This window comes from Pipra filicauda, unplaced genomic scaffold (assembly GCF_003945595.2).
Source record: "Pipra filicauda isolate LSUMZ 115617 unplaced genomic scaffold, ASM394559v2 scaffold402_size659489_pilon, whole genome shotgun sequence".
In the NCBI taxonomy this organism is placed as follows: Eukaryota; Metazoa; Chordata; class Aves; order Passeriformes; family Pipridae; genus Pipra; species Pipra filicauda.
The window spans coordinates 66,138-88,579 of NW_024104535.1; the positions used below are offsets into that span (position 1 = coordinate 66,138).

Genomic DNA, 22,442 nt, shown 5'->3' on the forward strand with positions numbered 1-22,442 from the left:
GCTGTTGAACAGAACCTCCACCAAGGATAAGAAGTGGCTGCACTCCAGTAGTGAACCAGCTCCACTCCAGTGCCGGTCCACAGTTAATGTGAAGTCAATGGAAGAACTTCTGGCAAGTCAATAAGCCTTGGATCAATTCCCTATGTCAGTTCCCAAAGTGCTTCTGAATAATGTGTCCTGAAGGCTTTATATATAATCGAAATTAGTGTTTTCATTTACTTGCATATCATCAGAATAAAACTTTTTTTGGAAATTGTTTTACCTGATTATTTATCTGTTTGGAGATTGGAGCTGAAGTCTATTGATCAGCTTGATTAAACAATGTGAAATCAGAGTGAGGCTGGTGCTCCAATTTTAATGAGTTAGTGTTTTCCTTTTATTTTTCTCAGGCAGATTTGATAAAATGAGATACAAATCTCCACACCTGCAGGCCATTGAGATAATACAGTGCTGGGGCAGAGGAATGGAGTGAGGATACCTGCACCCATCAGCCTGAGAAATGCAAAAAGGGAGGATGATTAACTTTGGAAAGTGTTTTTCCATAGTCCAGTAACTTGAGATATTAATGAATTGGTGCTTCAATGAGCCAGACCTCTTGATCTTAAAGTGATATAATTTCAAACACAACAGAAGTAAATGTGGGCCAATTGATCCATTTATTTGAAGTATAGACTATCATAGAATCACAGAATATCCTGAGTTGGAAGGCACCCACAAGGATCATCAAGTCCAGCTCCTGACCCTGCACTGGACACCCCAAAAAATCACACCATGTGCCTGACAGTGGTTTAAATGCCCCTGATTTAGTGTTCTGATCTGCATTATATCTGATCAGTGTGGGCTGCCACCAGAAGTGGAGCTGGTCCTGCTCCTTTCACTTCTCAGCTGATCCTGGCTGCAAATCCCTGTGCCTTCCCACATTTGGAATCCCTGTGGTCCCTTCCAACTTAATATATTCTATGATTCTACAATTTTATTTTAAACATTTCTATTAGAGTTTAGTGAAATATGAAAGGTAATATAACAGGAGAGGATCAAGGAGATGTGTCCTTTAGGCCAATAATTTCAAGGCTCAGTAAATCTCTGTCTCTTGGCAGTTGAAAAAATACCACCATAGGTGAGCAACCTGTGTTTTGCAAAGATGAGGTTCATTAGGCTTCTCAGAAATGGAACTGCTCCAGCTGAAATCACCTGAATAGAAAAGTGGGAATAAGTAGAGACTTTACAAAGGGAGAAAAGCTCAGTTCAGGAAAATGAATTTAGAGCTCAAAATTTTAGCAGGACCGTTGCTAAAAGTGTATTCAAATTAACCTTCACAAAGAAAATTAAAATACAGAGCAAGAATTCTTCAGTACTTGAACATGAAAACAGGAAGAAAACGGTGAATAAGAAATACAGGGTAGACATTAAAGATAATGGAAATATGACCCTGCAGTTAAAGGTCTACTTGAGCTCAGTTTTCTGTAAGGACTCTGCTGTAGAACCTGCTAAGGAGAGCCAAGATGATTAATGGGAAGAGGACTGTGGACATGGAAATTTCTATTACCAAAGTGGAAACAAAACTCTCTAAACTAGTTTTATTTAGCTGGGGAGAAGGGAGGAGATATGGAGCTGGATAATCAGCACTCTTGATATCTGAAAGAGCTGGCTCAGGAAATCAGTGCTCCTTCTCAAAGCTCTTTAATAAATGTATGAAGTTGGGGGTGGTTCCATCTGTGTGTCAAATAATAAATATGGTGACCATATAGGAGTGCAGGAAAACAACCACCCAACCCCAGAAATGTGCAAGCTTTAGAATAAATCTTCCCGAAAACAAAAATGAATGAATAATTAAAGAAAAGAAACGACCAAAGGAGGTGAAAATAAATCAAGATGGGAGAAAATACAGATTTATCAAAGGCTGTTTGTGTCTGATATCTTTCCTTAAAAAGGATAACCAATTCTTATGGATGAGAAAAATGCTTTAGACATAATCCACTTAGACTTCAATGAATATCAATATTGTGCCACATGGGATATTATTAACTGGAGAAAATGTGGATCATTTCCAAAATACTAATGTGGTAAGTAACTACTAAAGAGAAATGACCTGGGGTTCTGAAGAGAAGAGAACTTGTAGTTTGCAGGGCAGTTTTTAGTGGAGTTTCACAATGCTCTGTCTTAGGACTAATCTTATTTAATGTTGCCATTGGTGACCCTACCTTAAAAAATAGAGCTTTACTAATGGCTTTTGTAGACAGCACAAAGCTGGGAGGTAGAGGCAATTCAGGGGAGGATTGGTGTTAGTGAGGTGAATTGGATGGAGAGTTGAAAAATATAATGGGACAAAGAGTGAGGTCGTGGGGGGGTGGAATTAATAACGAGAGAATTACCTATAAAGCTGGAGCTTGGCAGTGGAAAATGAGGGACTAAAAAGGGCAGGTTGTGTTTGCTGATCACAGAGTGATACAGCCCTGGAAAAGCAAACATCCCAAGGATGACTCGGCTGAAGAGTTCTCAGGAGAGGCCTTTGGTGAGACTGAAGTGAGGCCTCTTACAAAACAGGGTGCAAAATCCTTGTGGCTCCCACACACAACAAATGTAACTTCAAGCTGGTACTGTGAAGCTGATCCAAGACCAACCATCAGTGGCATGGAGAGGTTACCAAACAGCAAACCTAGAAGCCTGAGATAGAGAAAGCTATCGATGGGGAGGCATGAACATAATGCTCACAGGCCATTATGGTCGGCAATGTCAATTTATTATTTAAATCAGTTAACTTTTATACAGTTTAGTTTGTTTAGGGCACATGCTTATAATAAGATGATTGGATAGCTCAGTCTGTGCACGCATCTCATGTCCCCAGTTCATTGGACCTGATGTTCTGTCCACGCGATCTGAAATCATCCTTGGCATAGAAACCTCTTTCTAATTAATCTGCTTTTAGGGTTTTACTAAATTTGCAGGTGTTTCATTATCTTCAGTTTCTCAAGGTTTTCTTTCTATAAACATATTATGTTCTCAAACCTTATCATTAGACACACAGCTAACAAGTATAAGCATCACATATTTTCACACAGTCTATAAGTATAAACAATACACACTTGCCACTTCCATGGCAAGCAAGGCCTACAGAGTGCAGGAAAAACTGTTCACAGAAATCTCTGTGTCCGGCGACAGAAAGCTGAGAAGGAATACATTCACTTAAATTCACTTTATTTATATATTTAATTTATTTATATATTTAATTATATTCACTTTAATATAAGTGAACTTAAGGAACAGAAGATTCTTAAAGAAGAGGGATAACAGTGATCACAGAACCATAGAATCATAGAAAGGCTTGGGTTGGAAGCAATGTTAAAGATCACCTATTTCCAACCCCCATCCATGGGCAGGAATGCCACCCACTGGATCAGGATGCTCAGAGCACTTATGCAAGAATGAGGCAAGAGAGATGCAGGAATAAATCGTTACTTATTGGACATGGATGAATTTAGTCTGGAAAGTCTTAAGAATTAAGATGGAAGTGTCTGGGACAATGTCCTAATCCAAATAATGGGAACAAAAGTCCTTCCTTACAGGTAGATTTATGAGGTAGAAACTGAAAGATATCACTGGATGTGACTCCAGCCATGGTACAGAGTGAGTTTGGACTGCCCAGAAAGATTCTGGGTACACTGAGCTCAGCTGGGTCACTTTCAATCCTGAGCTGGGATGTCTGCATGATGCTGCATTTACAGCTCTGTGTCTCTGGTAGGATCACAGAATCAAAAATATCCTGAGTTGGAAGAGAGCCATAAGGATCATCGAGTCCAACTCCTGGCCCTGCACAGGACACCCCCAAAAATCACACCTGAGAGCATTGTCCAAATACTTCCTGAACTCTGGCAGGGTTAGGGCCTTCTCATTGCTCTCTGTTGTGTGGTACAAACGTGTCTTAGATGGGCCATGAATGAGACTTTGAGGTGCACTGTTGGTTCCAGGCATGAAATGTTCTACTGACCTTTAGATAGAGGAGACAACTGTGAGGGTCAATGAACTGGGCCATGCTCTCAAGGCGACTCTTTTTCTATATGGAGAAACCTGGGAGCCAAGGATGCTCCCTGTTTTAGTTGGAACACTACCATCAGATCAAAAATGAGCAGGAATGAATCAAAGCAACTCAGAGGAGAACAACTTGGTGCTGGTGGATGAGAACCCTGATAATGACCTGGCAACTGTTCACTTGCAGCCCAGAAAATCAACCGTGTCTTGGGCTGCATCCAAGGCAGGATGGGCAGCAGGTGAGGGAGGGGATTCTCTTCCTCTCCTGTGTTCTCATGAGACCCCCACTGGAGCACTGCATCCAGCTCTGGGGTCCCCAGTAAGAAGGATGTGGATCTGTTGGAGCAAGTCCAAAGGAGCTGGAGCACCTCTTCCATGAAGACGGGCTGAGAGAGCTGCAGCTGTCTCAGCCTGGAGAAGCCTGGAGAAGAGAAGGATCCAGGGAGAACTTAGAGCACCCTTCAGTACCTAAAGGAACTACAGAAGAGTTTGAGAGAGACTTTGGACAAGGGCATGGAGAGACAGGACAAGGGGGAATGGCTTCAAACTGAAGGAGGGCAGATTTAGTTTTATGGAATAAGTTCTGCCCTGTGAAGGTGGGGAGGCCCTGGCACAGGTTTCCCAGAGAAGCTGTGGCTGCCCCATCCCTGAAATTGTTCAAGACAAGGTTGGATGGGGCTTGGAGCAACCTGGGCTAGTGGAAGGTGTCCCTGCCCATGGCAGAGGGGCTTGAACTGGATGACCTTTAATGTCCCTTCCCACCCAAACCATTCTGTGATTCCATCCCTAGTGCCCAGACAAGGCCTATGCAAAGGAGGAGAAAAGTCTCTTGTTTGTGCTTTGTACTTCTACCTGCTGGATTGAGACTAAACTTTACAGGCAACTGCAGCTGCAATCAAAGGACATTTCTGCAGCAAGAGGGAAGGACATGTCCTTATTGAGCTGTCCTTTCACAGCCTCTCTGAGTAAATGTTTCAGCAGAACAAGAAGTCTCTCGGTACAAGGCAGAGCTGCTGTACTTGCACAAAACGATTTCCACGCTCCCTCACACGATGTATCCAAAGGAAACATTCAGAATCAGTCAGGAGACCTTACTCAGCAGTCACATTGCACCTCCTTCTTGTGAAGGATAATTTACTCAACCCCTTTCTCAGTTTACTGAGTGATTGAAATACAGTAGAAGGTGAAATGTCTCACTTACAACTGAATATAACCTTCTCATCTCCCTCCTGAAATTACAGAAATCCCCACCCTGATAAGGGGAAAATGCATTTCTTTAAGGCACTGATACTTTACTCAACAGTAAAATAATGAAAAATAACAAAAAATAACAGAGAATTTTATAAAAGAAACCTTTTTTTTCTTTTAGACAATCTAAATTTGTATCTCCTTACACTGCAGTGTCTTATCCACATCAAATATCTATTCCACAGGTTAAGAGCAACATGATTGTCCCTGCTCTTGACAGCTCATCCCAGTCAAGGCGTCCTCCTTATGTGGGATTAGCTGTGAGAGAGAAAGGAGAAAGGCTTTCCCCCACAAAAGAGAACAAAGTGTCACTTTTTGAGTAATTTCAACAAACACTCTGTTGTGTTACCAGGGGCATCTTGAGGGAAATTCTCTCTCCTGTGGCTGCTGCAAACTGGGAGCCACCAGGTCACTGTGACCTGACTGGAACAGTCAGTGGGGGAGTGAAGTGGAGGACTGACAACACAGGAATCCTGGGAAGACCTGAGAAAGGTTCATGGAACAGTCAGAAAAGCCAGATATATTTTTAATATTGATTGTGAAAAAGAAAACGCTAAAGGGAAAAAATAATAAATGTAACTTCTTGTTTAGATCTGAGTAATGTTTGTCAGAAACCTCCATTCGAGTGACAGTCGGTGATATTAAATTCTGCCCGTACTTGGGACGTGTCAAATGAAAAGAGGGGATCTACTGAACAGTCAGACTGAAAAAAATGAGGAATATCAGTCCTTGTTTGGAGAAAAAGGGACGTGGAGGAGAAAACTGTCATAAGTCCCTTGTATTCCCATAGTGACGAGAGAGGACAGTCCTTGCCGGTATCCATGGTGTGTGTAAGCAAGGAATATTCCTGATGCAGAAAGTGCTGAGAGCTGCTATCAGAGAGTTTTAGTAGCTTAAAGGGAAAGATAGAAATTCAAAAATAATTCAAAACCAGTCCCCACACCTATATTTGTTCTAATTTTGGTGAGTCAAGCAGAGGAATACTCTTTGGTGGGAGGACTCGGAAGAGCAGAACTATGTTCTCCCCTGGTTCAGCTCCAAGGTGACACCTGGTTGCAAGCCAAGAATTCCATGCAGAAGAGGAGCAATCAGAGCACAGAGTGGGGAGGGGATTCAAGACCAACAGAGGACTGAGATTTAATGAAGGAACAAAGGGATGTTGTGAAGGAAGGAGGGATTTTGCCATTCATGGAATCAGGTGTAGCTCAAATGTGGTGCTGCAGCAGAATTGAGACCAACATAAAACATGCCTTTGGCCTTGCTAACTTTGAGCTGATCTTTGGAAGGCAGTGATGGATTCTCTAATTTAAATCATTAAAATAAAGCCAAATCAAAACACCTTCTGAGAATGCATTCAGAGAAAGCTCTCTTGTTGTGCCAAGAGTAGCCTGAATGCCAGAGCTCTAAATAAACAGTCTAAATATACAGGTTCATAAATCTTGTGTGTGAAATTAAAACAAGGGAAAGGACATTGATTTATTATATGTTTGTTGGAAAGCTTAAGACTTCGTCTTTCATTATAATAACAGTGTTGTCCCTGCTCCGTCAGGGGGCACAAGTACTTGACTTCAATTGTGCTTTTCTTGTTTTTTGGTAATTAGAAGGTCAGCTGAAAGTGTTCCCACAACAGCAATCTTCTCAGCTCCACTTTTAGGTTGTTTCTAGATTCCCATTAACAGTTCACAGCCCAGTCCAAGTTCCCCAGAAAGAAGCTGACCTTGAACTTGCAATCCAGCCCTTGTTTCAGGGAAAGGATTTTGTAGGAAATGCCGTAAAATCAGGAGAAGCGTTTGAGAGCTCTGTGACATCACATAAGCTCTGCTTCATATTAAGGGTTAACCACAGAATGATGGAATGGTTTGGGTTGGAAGGGACCTTCAAGATCATCTCATTCCAACCCTCTGCCATGAGCAGAGACACCTTCCTCTATCCCAGGTTGCTCCAAGCCCTATCCAGTCTTGTCTTGAACAGTTCCAGGGATGGGGCAGACACAGCTTCTCTGGGCAACCTGTGCCAGGGCCTCCCCACCCTCACAGGGAAGAATTTCCTAATATCTGTTGTAAAATTATCCTTTTTCAGTTTAAAGCAATACTAATTTTATACCAGATGCAGCTATGCCCTGGTTTATTCGAAAGACACCTTTTGATAACTCCTGAAAATGTGGGGTTCTTTTTTCCCCCTCTTTTGCTTTGTTTCTTTGTCCCCCACTTGTAGTGCTTCGAGAACCTCTAAACCTGGGTGTGCCTCATGTGGAGAGAAGGGGGTGTGTGGGCACAAAGCCTTTTGCTTGAAGGCACCAATAAGAGTGAGAAATAAGGAAATTAGGAGAGTAAGAAACAGGAATGGAGGGGCAGATGGTGAGTGTCACTGAGGGTCAGACTTCCCTACTGGAATGTGCTGATGAGCTCTGTGCTGTAACACACCAGTGACTCTTGTGTAACACATCCTAATTTAACATACTGGCTCGTGCACTGTGGAAAGGAGCCTTCATCTGTCCTCCATTTGGAGACCATGTGGCTACCAAGATTATCTTTGAGATATTCAGAGCCCTGACAAGTCAAGAAAGGCAGAAGTTGGCAAACTATCATCTAAATGTTTTGAAAAGTAAGAAGAAAGACCAGTTAATTCACAGTTCTGCCTTAGCCTCATCCTCTAAAGGGTTAGACCAGCTCCCTCCATGTCTGCGAATGGACAGCCTTGCTGTCCTCTGCAGTGTCATCTCTGAATTTGGGATGTGCATTTATTTTCCAACTCTGTCACTTTTCATGATCTTTATCTCCCTAAAACTTTCATGATCCAGATGTTCCCTATTGGCTTAGGTGGCTGTGCTGGAAACCATCCCCACTTAGTTCTGCCTAATGCCTGTGACCCAAGCCTGTGTCCAGTAACCAGAGGAAGTAAATAGTGTCTACAGAGCATAGTTGAATTTAATTAAAACAGTAATAATATCTCAGGCTTTGGAACACCAACACCACACCACTCTCCTGGTTCACTGCCTGCACACACAGCTCCACAGAACAGCTCTTCCTTCTCTGACACCTGAGGGCTGACTGGCTTTACTTGGATAATAGTACTCACTTCTCTCACTTAACAACAGGAAATATTGTGTCAGTTTGGAGGAAATCAAAGAAAAATTATCTGGAGAAGGAATTTTCTTAATGTGGCTCAGTATCAGCATCTGAGAAAAGCTTTAGGAGACTGTTTTCGCTGCTCTAAGTAACATCACATTGGATTGATACCTTAAAACACCTGGCACACCTGATTTATTTTTACTTCCAGGTGGCTGAAGAAAATCTTCATGCCATCCATGGTCAGGTGTTTCTGTCAAGTTGTTTTTCATTGGGGTTTTTTTCCCTTTTTTTTTTTTCCTGAAGTTAGGGACTGCATTTGAAAATTCCCCTTCTTAAACTCACCTCCCCTTACATAAACTGTTATAACACACAAAAGACACTGAGAACAAGGAGAAGGTTTGAGCCAGAAACCTGCAAAAGGCATTCAGGGCTTCAACCATCCGCTGGATGGTCATATCCTCCTCCTTTATACCTCTAAAGCAGCACTAAACAGGATGTTCTAGAAAGGTGCCTGTTTTGGAAAAAAAAATTATTCTATTTTTTTTCTTCAACATTTTCTTTTATTCCCCCAAGGATTTCTTCTAAACCCGGATTGCTAAGAAGAAACTTTGTTTCCCTTCAATACAACTTGCCTGAACTCATTGTGAGACAACACTGCTCTGAGCACAGTGGCACTGAACACAGGTAGATACAGGTGTTTCTGACTTTTGCAGTGGCAAGATCATGTTGCAGTTAGCTTTTCCCTTTCAAAGTGCCTCAAATGTGCAAGGCAACAACATTTCCTCCCATGGATTGTGGGCTGCCTCCTTGGCCTAGAAGCAGAAGTGCCAAATAACTCTGCTTTCCACCTAAAGTTTGCTGGTGCCAAGCAGGGAACCTTAAGCTTTCGGTGCCATGAAGGCTGATATCCACATCTCAGTGCAGCTTTGGACATGAGCATCAAAATGCTGAATAATTCCTTGCATTAATTGACCTGATGGCCCAGATGTTCCATTTCACGTGAGATCCACCCCTGGGCAGCCCAAGACCTCAGGTCATTGCCTTAGTAAATCCCATGAGTCCCTTAGTAAAGAAGACCTTTCGCAAGGCCAAAAATCTCTACACAGGGGCCTTGAAGGACATAAGTGTGAGGAGGATCAAAATTGCCATCCCACTCACTGAGCACAGACCATCATGGGGGGCACTGGGAACTGTCTGTCCCTGGGCAGGGAAGTGTGTCCACCTCCCAAAGCTCTGCTTTGGTTCCTTACTGGAGAGAGGTGAAGAATTTCCCCAAGACTCTTGAGCTAAAGGGATGGGACAACTTGATTTCTAGTGAGTTTGGGGGTTCTTTTCTCCACAGTCTCATTACAATGTCCCTGCTCCCCTGGGAAATGGCCATGGCAGCAAGTCTGCCAAAGTTCCAGAATTATTTGGACAACACTCTCAGGCACATGATGGGATTGTTGGGTTCGTCCGTTCAGGGCCAGGAGTTGGACTTGATGATCCTTGTGGGTCCCTTCCAACTCAGGCCAATGAGATGAAATTTTCTTCTCTTTCCTCAGAGGTTAAACCTCAGGATTCTCTGGAAGTCAGTATCCCTTTTTTCTTTCTTTCACTGCTTAATAGAAAGCCACAGAGTTCAGTGCTGTGATGAGTTTCAGCAGTGACAGCTCTCTCCCTGAGAAAAGGCACAGCACAAACAGAGAGAGTCCACAGGTACTGAAAAACCCCCAGAGAATAACAGTGAAAATGAGAAGAGGATGTGAAAACAACATGTGAAGAAAAAGTGAAACGGTTGGATTTGTTTAGCCCAGAAAAGAGAGACCTGAAGGAAACCAGGTGAGTGTTCTTCCAACAAAGCAGAGGGAGCGTGTGGAGATCAATAGTTCTGTGCCCTTGATGACTAAAACAACATGAAACCTGTTCAACTTCCAGCAAAGAAAAGAAATTAAATGCCATAAAAGAAAATGAAGAGTGAATGTTGTCTGGAGAGGCTGTGAAAACTCCTTGGATGTTTACTAGAAGACCTGAGGCAAACAAGCTGCAGGAATCCTTGACTCTACCTTGGCACAGGGGAAGGGGATGGGGCACAGGTTCACAATCTGGGAACAAACAATGTACCTGAGAAGGGGAGAAGCAAGAAAAAATTACTTTCGGCCTTGTTGTTTCCCTCTACCCTTGTTCTTCGCTGCTTCTCTCCCCAAAATCCATATTTTTGAAGCTACATGAAGAAAAGCAAACACACACAAGCACCACCCTCTTTCTTTGAATCAGTGGAGACAGCAAGATGAGCACAAAATAATTTCCAAGGGAATTTGTGAAGGAGAGTGAAGCAGAGAGGTTACTCATCTCTTCTAGAAAAGAAGGATAGCTCAATGTTAAAAAGTCCAAAAGCTTTGGGAGTTGATGACCTTTAGGCCCGTTGCATCTTTTGGAAATCCACTTCTAAATAAACATTCCTGGCTGAAGTGTGCTCCAATAAAACCAGCATATTGCAGTCATTTGCTGGTTGGGGCAGAGTCTTGTCAGCTCATTCACAGCACATTTACTGCCAAATCATTCCTTTAATCATAGAACCAGGAATGTTACAGGCATTGAACAAATCTCCCTCATTAATGTGAGCGGGTTCCCACCTCAGCCTGTGGGACTTCAGCTGCTATTCTGGGAGGAGGTCTTGTCACCTCCTGTGTGTGTGAGTCAGAGCTGGCATGGCCAGGGGCAAAACTACAGCCTTGGACTCTAATAATGCTGGTTGCCCACTTCTGAAGGAGCCTTTAGTATCTCTGCCCTGGGGCAGAAATACTTGTGCTTCATTTTTACTGCCTGCAATGAATGGTAATTTTTATTCCTAGAAGTCTTATGGAAATAATTAACACTCCACCCAACCTCAGTGGAGTGTTAAGATTTGACCCTTTGTGATTGCCAAAGACTAGGGACAGTAAAATAAGTAAAATAATAGATATGGCTGCAAGTGCCCCTTGTGCCCACCATCCTCAGCCTGCTGAGGGACATCAAGCTGTTGGATCGAGTCCAGAGGAGGCCACCAAGTTCATTAGAGGGATGGAGCACCTCTCTTGTTGGGAAAGGCTGAGAGAATTGTGATTATTTAGCCTGGAGAAGAGAAGGCTTCAGGGTGATATGATTGTGGCTTTCCAGTACCTGAAGGAGCTACAAGAAAGATGGGGAGGGAGTATTTACAAGACCCTGGAGTGACAGGGCAAAAGAATGGCTTCAAAATGAAAGAGAGTAAGTTTAGATTGGATATTTGGAAAAATTTCCTCCCCGTGAGGGTGATGAGGCCCTGGCACAGGTTGCACAGAGAAGCTGTGGCTGCCCCATCCCTGGAAGAGTCCAAGTCCAGACTGGATAGGACTCTGAGCAACCTGGGCTAGTGGAAGGTGTCCCTGCCCATGGCAGTGGGTTGGAACCAGATATCTTTAAAGTCCCTTCCAACCCAAACTATTCTATGATTGTCACACCTCAGGTTCTTCTGTCAGCTTTTGTAGGGGAAAAAACAATTCAAGTTGCTGTTAATACGTAAAAAAATACTGGGTGAGGCCTAAGGGCTTTTATCTGTGTGAGCCATGGGCTGTGTTTCAACGATGCACATAAACAGAGGCTTTTCTGAATCAGGGCCCTTGCAGATATTTGCAACCAGCAAAGCCAGAGCAGAAATTCCCACTGGCTTCCAGAGACAGAAGCTGCAGATGCAACATGCTCTTTTTTTTTTTCCTGGGAGACGCTGTCTGCACTCAAAAATTAAATATACTTGGAAAATTTCCTGGGCAATAAGGGCAACTGGCACATCCTGAGCTGCCTCCGTGCGAGGAACTTGTTTGGATGCAAACTGCCAGATGGGCAGGAACCTTGGAACACGCTGAGGCCGGAGCTGTGCCTGGGAGAGGGTTGGAGAGCCTCGCTGGCACGCACCAAAGGCACGCCAAGGACCTCTCCAACCTTTTGCTAATAATATTGATGGATCATGTTCTGCTGCCTGAGGACATTCCCAGACAGTTCAATATACTGCTACACAGCTATCCAAAAATGCTGTCCCAAACTCATCTTCATCCTCATAACACCAGCAATGAGAAAAGTGTTTCCTGCCAGCACGTGCCATTTCCTGACAATTCAATCACCACCATCTTCGTTTTGGGGCACTTTTTTTAACAGTCCCTCTGTCCTCTGAGGTCACCAAATAAAAGGCCAGTCACTTATTTCATAGAATCGCAGAATCCTAGAATGGTTTGGATTGGAAAGGACCTTAAAGATCATCCATTTCCAATGCATCTACCATAGAAATGTCATGTTTAAACTGTTCAGAAAAAATCTATCGAGAAAAAAAAACCAAGAATTTGGAAGTTGCGGTGGTCGAATTTGATATAAAGCAAAGGACTCCTCAGTTTGAGGTTATCCCATTGTGCCACTGGCCTTGGCTCGTGTTGTAATAAGTGTTATCACACAATTCAGTCACTTCTGACCCTCTAGTCCAGGTTACCATTTTCCTTGTGAGTTAATTAGTTGGCTGGAAATCCAGAGGAAATTGAACTTATGCTTGAAATTCCCTTTTCCTGTATTCTTTTTTTTTATAGAAGAGGATAATCCCTTAGAGGGTTCTAGACCATTTTCATTCTAGAGAGCACAGATAGCAGTGATGTAAATTGCTGTAATTCAGTGGTAAAATGATGTCATTTGGGAAAAAAAAAACAGTGGAACACATATTTTCCTCTTTCTAATTCACATTGTTGCTGTGCCTGTGCAGTATTTCCTGATCTTAAATTTTATAATCAAATCAATTCTGTCCAGTACAAGATATTTCAGGACCTGACAATATTTTATTTCTCATCATAATTATTTCTTACATGGAAATCAGCTTTATCTGAGGTGTGATTGCACATTTCCACCAGACTCGATGTCTTCCACATTAAACCTCACATTGCCCTGCTTGGACTCCCTCAGAGTCACTTCAATGACTGTGGAAATCTTGACCCAGGAAAGGTCTGTCCAAATCCAGGTGCTACCACCACAACACCAACCTGTTAGACCTCTCTTATCCAAAGTGAGGAATTTCCATCCAAATTTGAGATCTGGGAAGACACAGAATGAGACATTCGACCCCCAACCACAAGAAGTCAGGCCTTCCTCTTCCTCTTTCTCACTATAAATGAGAGAACTGTGGCCTACATATCTGTTTTACATATTTTTTTAAAATACTCTTTGCTACCTGAATACATTATCTATGGTTTTGAACACTTGCAGCTATGTTTCAAGGAGAACTGTGCATTATCTGTACCTCCAACAGATAAGTTAAAATATAAAAGTATATATCCTTATTTTTTTAATGCACAGGTTAAAGTCCATACAAGAAAAAGAAAAGATATTTGCATACTGAGAAATGTTTATATACATGCATGTACTTAGTAAATTTTATTTCATTAAAATTAAAACAGAATTTCACTAAAGAGGCATTCAAATCAAACCTTTTAGATTAGTCAGATGATCTTTGTACATGAGAGACATTAAAAACCCACAAATGAAAGGTTTTGTTACACATATTCACAACAAGAATAGTGTGTGTCAGTGGTGTATTTGCTTCTATTTCAGTTTGTTAAAGGGAATCATAGTTGGTATATGAGCTGATTTGCTGACAGAGGGAGGAAAAAACCATGAAGCCAAGCCAAACCACTCCACCTACAATATTAATTAACTCCAGTATGAAGAAGTCATTCACTTTTTATCATTCTTTCCAAAATATATTTATACACTGATTAGAAAAACAAGGACAAAACTACTGTTTCTTAGCTCATTGGAGCCAGTCATACTGTTAATATATTAAAAGTTTAGATGTCCTGTATTTTAAGTGCTCACATTTTCCATCCTATTTGTGGATCAGATCCAAAACCCTCTAAGGATTCCCATTGATCACCCAGGCTTTTTTTATCAAAATGTTTCCAAGTGTCTTGATAAAATCCTGCCACTTGTGAGATTTGAAAGCAAATTATTACACACAAAAATCAGCTTCTATTGGGTAAAATAGGAACAAAAATAATGACTTTAATTTTAGGCAAAAGAGGCTTGAAAGTGCGACCTGAATTGATGTAAAAGCTAAAAAATAGAACTTGAAGAAGAACATTTGTTGATTTCTTTAGCACAGGGTTTAGTCCTGTTGGATGAAAGCCGCAAATGCTTCCGGTCGTTCCAGTCTTCCTCCTCACCTTCCTCTAGAATCAGTCCCAGGAGGAACTTGGCAAGGACTGGAGGTGTCCTGCAAGGCCCTCTGGCACATGGCAATGTGCACACAGATGATTTCATCCCACTGCCAGTGGTGCCAGGGACAACCAAACAGAGCAGGAACTGCTGAGACAGACACAGCCAGGGCTGCATCTGGGAACTGGTTTCTTTCTGAGAGGCTCCTTGACTTTCCTGCTGCTGCAAAGTGTACGTGGGGAACTACTGATGAAGAGGAATGTTTAAGGATGTCCTACAGAGGACAGCACCCTCAAAAGGAGCAGTGAACTGTGATGTTCAGGGCCATGAAGATGATTAGAGGGGACACTTTCCTATGAGGAAAAGCTGAGGGATTTGGGATTGCTCAGCCTGGAAAAGAGAACAATCCCAGGGAGACCTTAATGCAGACTTTCAGTACCTAAAGGGGTTCCAAGAGAGCTGGAGAGGGACTTTGGACAAGGGCATGTAGGAATAGAACAAAGGGGAATGGCTTTCAGCTAAAATGGAGTAGATTTAGGTTAGATGTTGGGTTGTCTCTTACTTCTAGAAGATTTAAAGATACCAAGCTCTCCCTTTGTTTAAATAATCATAGAATCACAGAATGGTTTGGGTTGAAAGCAGACTTAAAGATCATCGAGTTCCAATCCCCCTGCCAAGGGCAGGGACCCCCTCCGTTTCATCCAGTTCTTCCAGGTAAGTAAAAGTTCAGCTTAATCATCAACCAAATTTGTGCAGGACAGAACTGAAGCAGAGTGGCTGCTTATGGCACTTTTCAGTGTAAAACCCGCCTTGAGAAATCTTTTAGCAGAAGTGAACCCAAGCCTGTACAAATTACTTTTAAGAGAAGCCCATTCATGTTGTTCTCAACAGTGCTGAATTACACTCCTGAAATAAAAATAATGGACTTTGCCCGTCAAAGTGTGCTATTACCCCATAAAAATCTACCTTTGCGCTTTTTACTCGAGTAAAGAGATTGCATGTGAGGGAGCGGATCTGTGAAAGGCCCATTAACAGCTCAGTAGGCAACAGATGCTCACCAGAGATGGAGACCAGAAGGTCTCCTGGCAAAGATACACCGAGGTCATTTGTCTGTTAAAGCCTCAAGAGGTGACGGCAAGTGAGATCTTTCTGGTGGGTCCTGAGCAGTGGTGGGCAGGAGCCTCATCACAATTCTCTGGGAACATTCTTCCCCAGCCCAGGGGCTGCTGGGCCTTCATTCCAGTGTGAAAAAAACACTGAGTGTGTCTGAATCCAGCAGGGATCAGCAGGAATGTGTCTGAACTACAAAAAGAAGTGATCTTGATTCAAATATGGGAGAAAGTCTGAACAGAAGCTCTGAGATGGACAGTTTGAGAAGGGAAACAAAGCTGGGGAAGGGTCTGGAGCACAAGTCTGATGAGAAGTGGCTGAGGGAGCTGGGGGGGCTCAGCCTGCAGAAAAGGAGACTCAGGGGAGACCTTATTGCTCTCTACAACTCCCTGAAAGGAGGGTGTAGCCAGGTCATGGTTGGTCTCTTCTCCCAGGTAACAAGTGATAGGATGAGAGGAAACGACCTCAAGTTTCTCCAGGAGAGTTTTAGATGGAATATTATGATTTTATATATATAATATAATATAATATAATATAATATAATATAATATAATATAATATAATATATATAATATATAATATATAATATATATTCTATTCTATTTTATTCTACTATATTATATTATATTATATTATATTATTTAATTTTTGTGGAAGGGGTTGTAAATCATTGGAACAGGCTGTCCAGGGAAGTGGTGCAGTCACCATCACTGGAAGTGTTCAAAAAATATGTGGATGTGGCCCTTGAGGACATGGTTCAGTGGTGAACATAGTGATGGTGCTGGGCTGATGTTTGGCCTTGATGATCTTAAAAACCTTTTCCAACTTTAATGATTCCATGATTCTATGACTGAAAAAATTCTCCTTACTTGGCCACCAGATATAAGGCAACATGAAAAAAAAGCAACTTATAAACCAATTTTTTTGCAGAGTTTAAACACTTGAAATATTTTCCCCAATGAAGACATGAAGAAAATTGCAACATTCTCACTTTGACAGCAGCAACTTGTGTGCCACAATAGTATCTACATTAATTCCTATGGGTCATTAGGTTGAAAGAACAAATTAAATAGAGTTGTTCTGCAAAATTCACCCATTGTTAAATAATATATCTTGTTAGAATAAAAGCATTGCATATTTCGGGTGATATCCTCGCTCCATTTTCAATCAAAGGAATCGTTTAAAGGTCTGGTTGAAAGGGGTGTATTTTCCTCTGTGGCCACTGGTGCTTTAAACCATGGAAATGTTATAATGTTCCTGGCAGATGTTCATTCCTATACAGTAGAAAGAGAAGTGATCTATTGTCTGCTTAATTATTTTCAATACAAGAGCAAAAATTCATTAGAAATGCTAGAAATTGCAAGAAGTGCATTAAAGTCAATTGGCTTCACAACGTGTCACCATTTGCAGATGACACCATTTGCTTCTGGTGTCATTTCCATGGACTGATGTTGTTGGTCCTTGGTCACATGGAAATATGAAGCAAACAAAGTTCTCAGTCAGAGGCGATATCTCTGCTTAGACAATCTGACATTTTTGGGCCCCTCATGACAAGGATGTCACTGAGGGGTTGGAGCTTGTCTAGGGAAGGGCAACAAAGCTGGGGAAGGGTCTGGAGCAGCGGGAGCAGCTGAGGGAGCTGGGGGGGCTCAACCTGGAGAAAAGGAGATTCAGGGGAGACCTTATTGCTCTCTACAACTCCCTGAAAGGAGGGTATAGCTGAGTCATGATCAGTCTCTTCTCCCAGGTAACAAGTGATAGGACAAGAGGAAATAGCCTCAAGTTGCTCCAGGAGAGGTTTAGATAGAATATTATGATTTATTTTTCATGTAAAGGATTGTAAAGCATTGGAACAGCCTGCCCAAGGAAATGGAGTCACCATGCCTGGAAGTGTTCAGAAAACACATGGATGTGGCATTGAGGACATTGAGGACAATGGTGAACATGGTGATTGATGGTGCTGTGTTGACAATTGGATTGATGATCTCAAAGGTCTTTTCCAACTTTAACTGTATTCTATCCTGTGGTTCTATGACATAACTGAGGGGAAAAAAATAAAGAAACAAAAACCCTATGAGCTTTTAATGCACAAAGTCTTCTTCAAATACAGAGTAGAATCAGCAGCCTGGCAAGATATATAGAACTGGGAAATCATCATTCACGGTGAAACTCATTTATTTTTAACCAGCTGAAGACTTTGGAAGTGCCAGTGGAGCCAGAGTGATGTGGGAAGCAGGACAGATCACAAAGTGCTTGGCATCTTCTGGACATAGGGAGAGGATGTTAATTATTCACACAAAATACTGAAGGCTGAAATCTAGAAAATTCCTAAAAAGTGGAACTTTTAAACATAGGGACAACAAATAGTATGAAATGTCAACTGAATATTCAACGTCATTATCTACCACACTTGGGAAATTTACCCCAAGATTAGTCTTTTGAGAAAATTTGGTTTTCAAGGCTCTTGCCAGAGAATTTCACAGAAATCGTGCTTGGAAGACACTCATGGAAGGCATTTAATGCAACCTCCTGCCTGAGGCAGAGCTGCTGCCAACATCAGATCAAGTCAGCAATGACTTCTCCCAGTCAAGTCTTGAGACTTCCATGACCTCTCTAGTGAACAGTTCTGGGGTTTCAATGCTTTTCTAGTGCAGGGGTTGTTTGGGGCTTTTTCTGAGGGGATGTGCGGTGACAGGGCAAGGGGGAATGACTTTAAGCTGAAGCAGGGCAAGTTTAGATTCAATATTAGGAAGGAATTCTTCCCTGTGAGGGTGGAGAGGCCCTGGCACAGGTTACCCAGAGAAGTTGTGGCTGCCCCATCCCTGGAAGTGTCCAAGGCCAGGTTGGATGAGGCTCTGAGCAACCTGGGATAGTGGAAGATGTCCCTGCTCGTGGCGGGGGGGTGGAACAAGATGGTCTTTAAGGTCCCTTCCAACCCAAACCCTCTGAAGGTTCTTCTCAGTTTAGTGCCATCCTTAAATGTACCGAGGGTGCACATCCTGTGGCACCATCCAGGACACTGAGGAAGATGAAGGACAATATCAGCCCTGGCTGTTCTTGGCATGAGCTGCCAGACAGAGACACACACTCAGCCATTGATCCCTATCCTTTGAACAAGGTGATTCAGCCAATTTCCAACCTCCTTGGCAGCCTGTTCATCCACAGCTTCAGCTTCCAAACGAGAATGCAGTGGGAGGGAATATCTAAAGTCATGTTAAGCACAAGACACGACATCTGCCCATCTTCTTTCACCCACCAGACATCCATTTTGTCATAGAATGCAATTAGTGTCCTCAGTCATCCTCTGTCCTTGCTGTGGGACTCCCATGACTTTTCCAGAGGCAGGAGTGACATGGATTGATTTATACTTTCTAATGTTTTCCTTATTAGGATTTGTTGTTGTGGAGTTTTTGTTGTTGCTGTGTTTTGCTTGGTTTTGGTGGTTTTTTTAAGATCAGTCTTTTTTTCAGTCATCAGGGATCTTCTCATTCACTTATTTTCCAAGAAGGGTAAGAAGTTTAACAATCACATCAACCAGGCCTTGAATGCTGTAGGGGATTTCTTGATGGCCTTTCTTCATCTTCAAAAGGAGTTTAAAATTTACAGGACATATTTCATCATGTGATTCTTGAAACCAGGAAAATATTTGTGCACATCCACACAATGTGGTTTTCTTCATGACTTTCAATACATTTTAATGTGCTTTCCTGCCCTAAAACCCTTCTTCTGTATGTTGGGGGAAAGCTGCTTGATTTAATTTTCTGAGTTCTTTAAAGGAGACAAAAGTGAGAAGGACAGACTTGTTTATAATCACTCTTCATGTGTCTTTTGAAATGTGTTAAAGGTCTATCTGTTTTTTATGATTCAGCATTAAAGCTTAGAATAACCTGATCTTACGCTGATGTTTAGACATAACACAGGAACTAAAAGAATATTTGTAAATTATTCCGAAAAATTGCTCATAAATTTATATGTCACCTGAAAAGACTGTGATAGGAAAACAGGAAATAAATAAATAAAAAGTTATGTTCAGCAACACAAACTACTTCTGAAATACCTGACATTCGTTTTTTGTGAAACACAATGTTCTTAATCTAATTCATCTATGTTCTTTAAAAGTAAAGTTTACTTTTTCAGGATGCCATAAACATTATGAAGTAAGTGGGATCAGCAAAAGGGTAGAAGGAAGTTAAAGATCAAGCAAAGTGTGTTTACATGCCTCAAGAAACATCCATTCAGAAATGATCACGTTTCCTATTCAAAGACCACTTTTTTTCCATTTTTTAAAATATTGTGCAATTTGATTTATTCAAGGCAATTACGAAAATCATCTTTTCTTTGTGTAAGCAAACAAGTTCCAGAAGCTGATATTTATTCTGTTAAGAATAAATCCCTCATATCCATTAAAAAAAATTGTAATAGATTTTAAAACTAATGTTTTATGAAATATCTCAGAGATCTTTTGTTACTTAGAAAAGCGAAGCTTGTAATAATTCAGTGGAATTTTTGAGGGCAATATAAGGTTCACTTTAGAGAAAAACACCACTTTAGAGAAAAACACTTGATATATTAACAGAAACCGTCTTTCCCTGAAATTTGTGATAAAGCATTGTCCTTTATTCTGTGTGCTTTGCCTGAAGCATTGATTAGAATGTGTAATTATAGAGAAGGTCTGCTGAAATCATTAATCAAAACAGGCTCTGTAGAAGTTATCACCAGTAGATGGGATGTCTACACACAAATATGGCAAAGAGGATGGGAAGGTGGGACCTGATGGGCAACCCTGTAAAATGGTCCAGGCAGGTGCCGTCAGGTCTGGGTCTTGCCAGGAATAAGTAACAAGTGATAGGACAAGGGGAAATGGTCTCAAGTTGCTCCAGGGGAGGGTCAGATTGGATATCAGGAAAATTTTTTTCCCTGAAAGGTTTATCAGGCATGGGAAGAGGCTGCCCAAGACAGAGGTGGTGTCCCCATCCCTGGAGGTGTTTAAACGACGATATGTCTCTTCAGGATGTGGTTTAGTGGTGACCTTGGCTGTGCTGGACTAACTCTTAGACTCAATGATCTTAAAGATCTTTTCAAATCTAAATGATTCTGTGATTCTATTTTAGCAGTTTGGCCGCTAAATCATTGTTATGAGTTGCCCCAGAGGGGGAGAGTAACAAAGATTCTTGTTAATAAATCTCTTGGGGTGGATTAGAGGGAAACAACACTGAATAATCAATGTTTGTAAATAGACCTATGTAGGGTTTATTTTAGAACAATTTGGTTTCAAAGGTAAACAGGTGTGTTGCCATTTTGGGTGTTATCATCTATAGCCATACAGCAATATTAAAGCATTAAAAATAACACTTAAGGAAAAGTATAAGGGAAGGAAGAGAAAGAAAGGAGAGATATTTATAGTCACCACACTCCGGATCCAGTGATGAAATTTGGTGGTTGCAGCTTCTGTGTGTTGGTTGAAGTGGTGGCCACAGTCCTGTCAAATGGATGGTATTGATCTCTTGGGGGTGGGGGAAGCCTTCCCAAAACTCAAAGATTTCCTGAGTTATTCTACACTTCAAGCTCAGGTGGGAACTCCCAGTACCTCCCCTGGGGTGGAGGGTTTTACACTGGGTTGTGTCAGGGGACGTGTCATGAGTCTCTGACACCTCCTGAGATGTTACAGCTGCCTGTAATGTCACCATCAACCATGGACCATCATGGGCCAACATCTGGGATGAGTAGCCCAGGATAGACGTAAAATGTCTTTGATGCTCCACAGAGGGGTTTTCCCAGCAGAGCCATCACGTGAGGGAGGACATTGGCATGAGAGGAAGGATTATCCCACCTCCCAGAATTTGCCTCTTCCCTTATCTGGCAATCCAGTTTGAAGCTTCAGGTGTGCACCCCCTTCTGCACCAGGGACAGTTGGACGATGGCACCCCTTTGTGTCATCCAAAGGTCCCTTCCCAGTTGGCACATTCAGTTCGGGGTGGGTTTGGCTGGATGAGCAGCTGTTTCTTTGCAGTTTTCTATAGTGGACAAAAGTCTTTTGATGATCTTGCAATATTTAAGCCATGAACCATTTCAGTCTCTGACAATCATGAGTATAAGGGCCCTTCCTTACAGAGGGCCCACTGGGATGAACATCTGACACTGAATTAACTGAACATGCCCTTTTTGCTCACTGGAGTCTGTGCAGACCAGATTCATCAACCCCACGACAAGAGGTTGTTGTGTGACAGGACAGACACATGACAAGAAAGAAGCTGCCAATATATGGAATTAAAATATTTTGTTATAGATGGACTTCCCAAGGGTCTTCTCTTCTTTAGGAAGCATTGATGAAGTGTACAACCACGCTTCCCGTTTCTTCTGTCTATAGCTTATATCTTGTCCAGAGAAAACTTCCTGCACTCTCCCCTGCCGGTAACTTTTAATTATTCTGAGTTGTCTGAATGATTTTCAGTCATTTAAGAAATACCTATTTTTTGGAACAGTTCATTTTTTAGGTGACTGATGCGAAGCATCCCAAAGTAATGCTGTTTTAGGAAGACAGGACCTGAAAAGTGATTTACATACTTAGCAATTTTTTCCAAATTCTGTTCATTAGCTTGAACTTTTCCATTCTTGACTTATTTTAGTAGATCCAAATAAATGCCTTTTTTTTGGTATACAAGCTCAACTATTGTATTAGATCCCAAGGTGTCTGTAACAGCTCATGGAAAGTAACAACACCTGAGCATCTTTTGGATTTTTTTAGTGATTAATTAATCTGTCTCTTATCCAGACATTTTTCTAGAAACCAGGTAGATAAGG

At 41.8% G+C, this 22,442-nt stretch overlaps 1 long non-coding RNA gene across 1 annotated transcript; it reads left to right on the plus strand.

The window, feature by feature from the left end:
* Positions 1–7,551: 7,551 nt before the first annotated feature.
* On the plus strand, positions 7,552–10,117 carry LOC120324033. The gene is made up of 3 exons (XR_005565028.1): positions 7,552–7,631; positions 8,919–9,029; positions 9,954–10,117. It is a non-coding gene; the product is annotated as an uncharacterized LOC120324033 (long non-coding RNA).
* Positions 10,118–22,442: the final 12,325 nt, after the last annotated feature.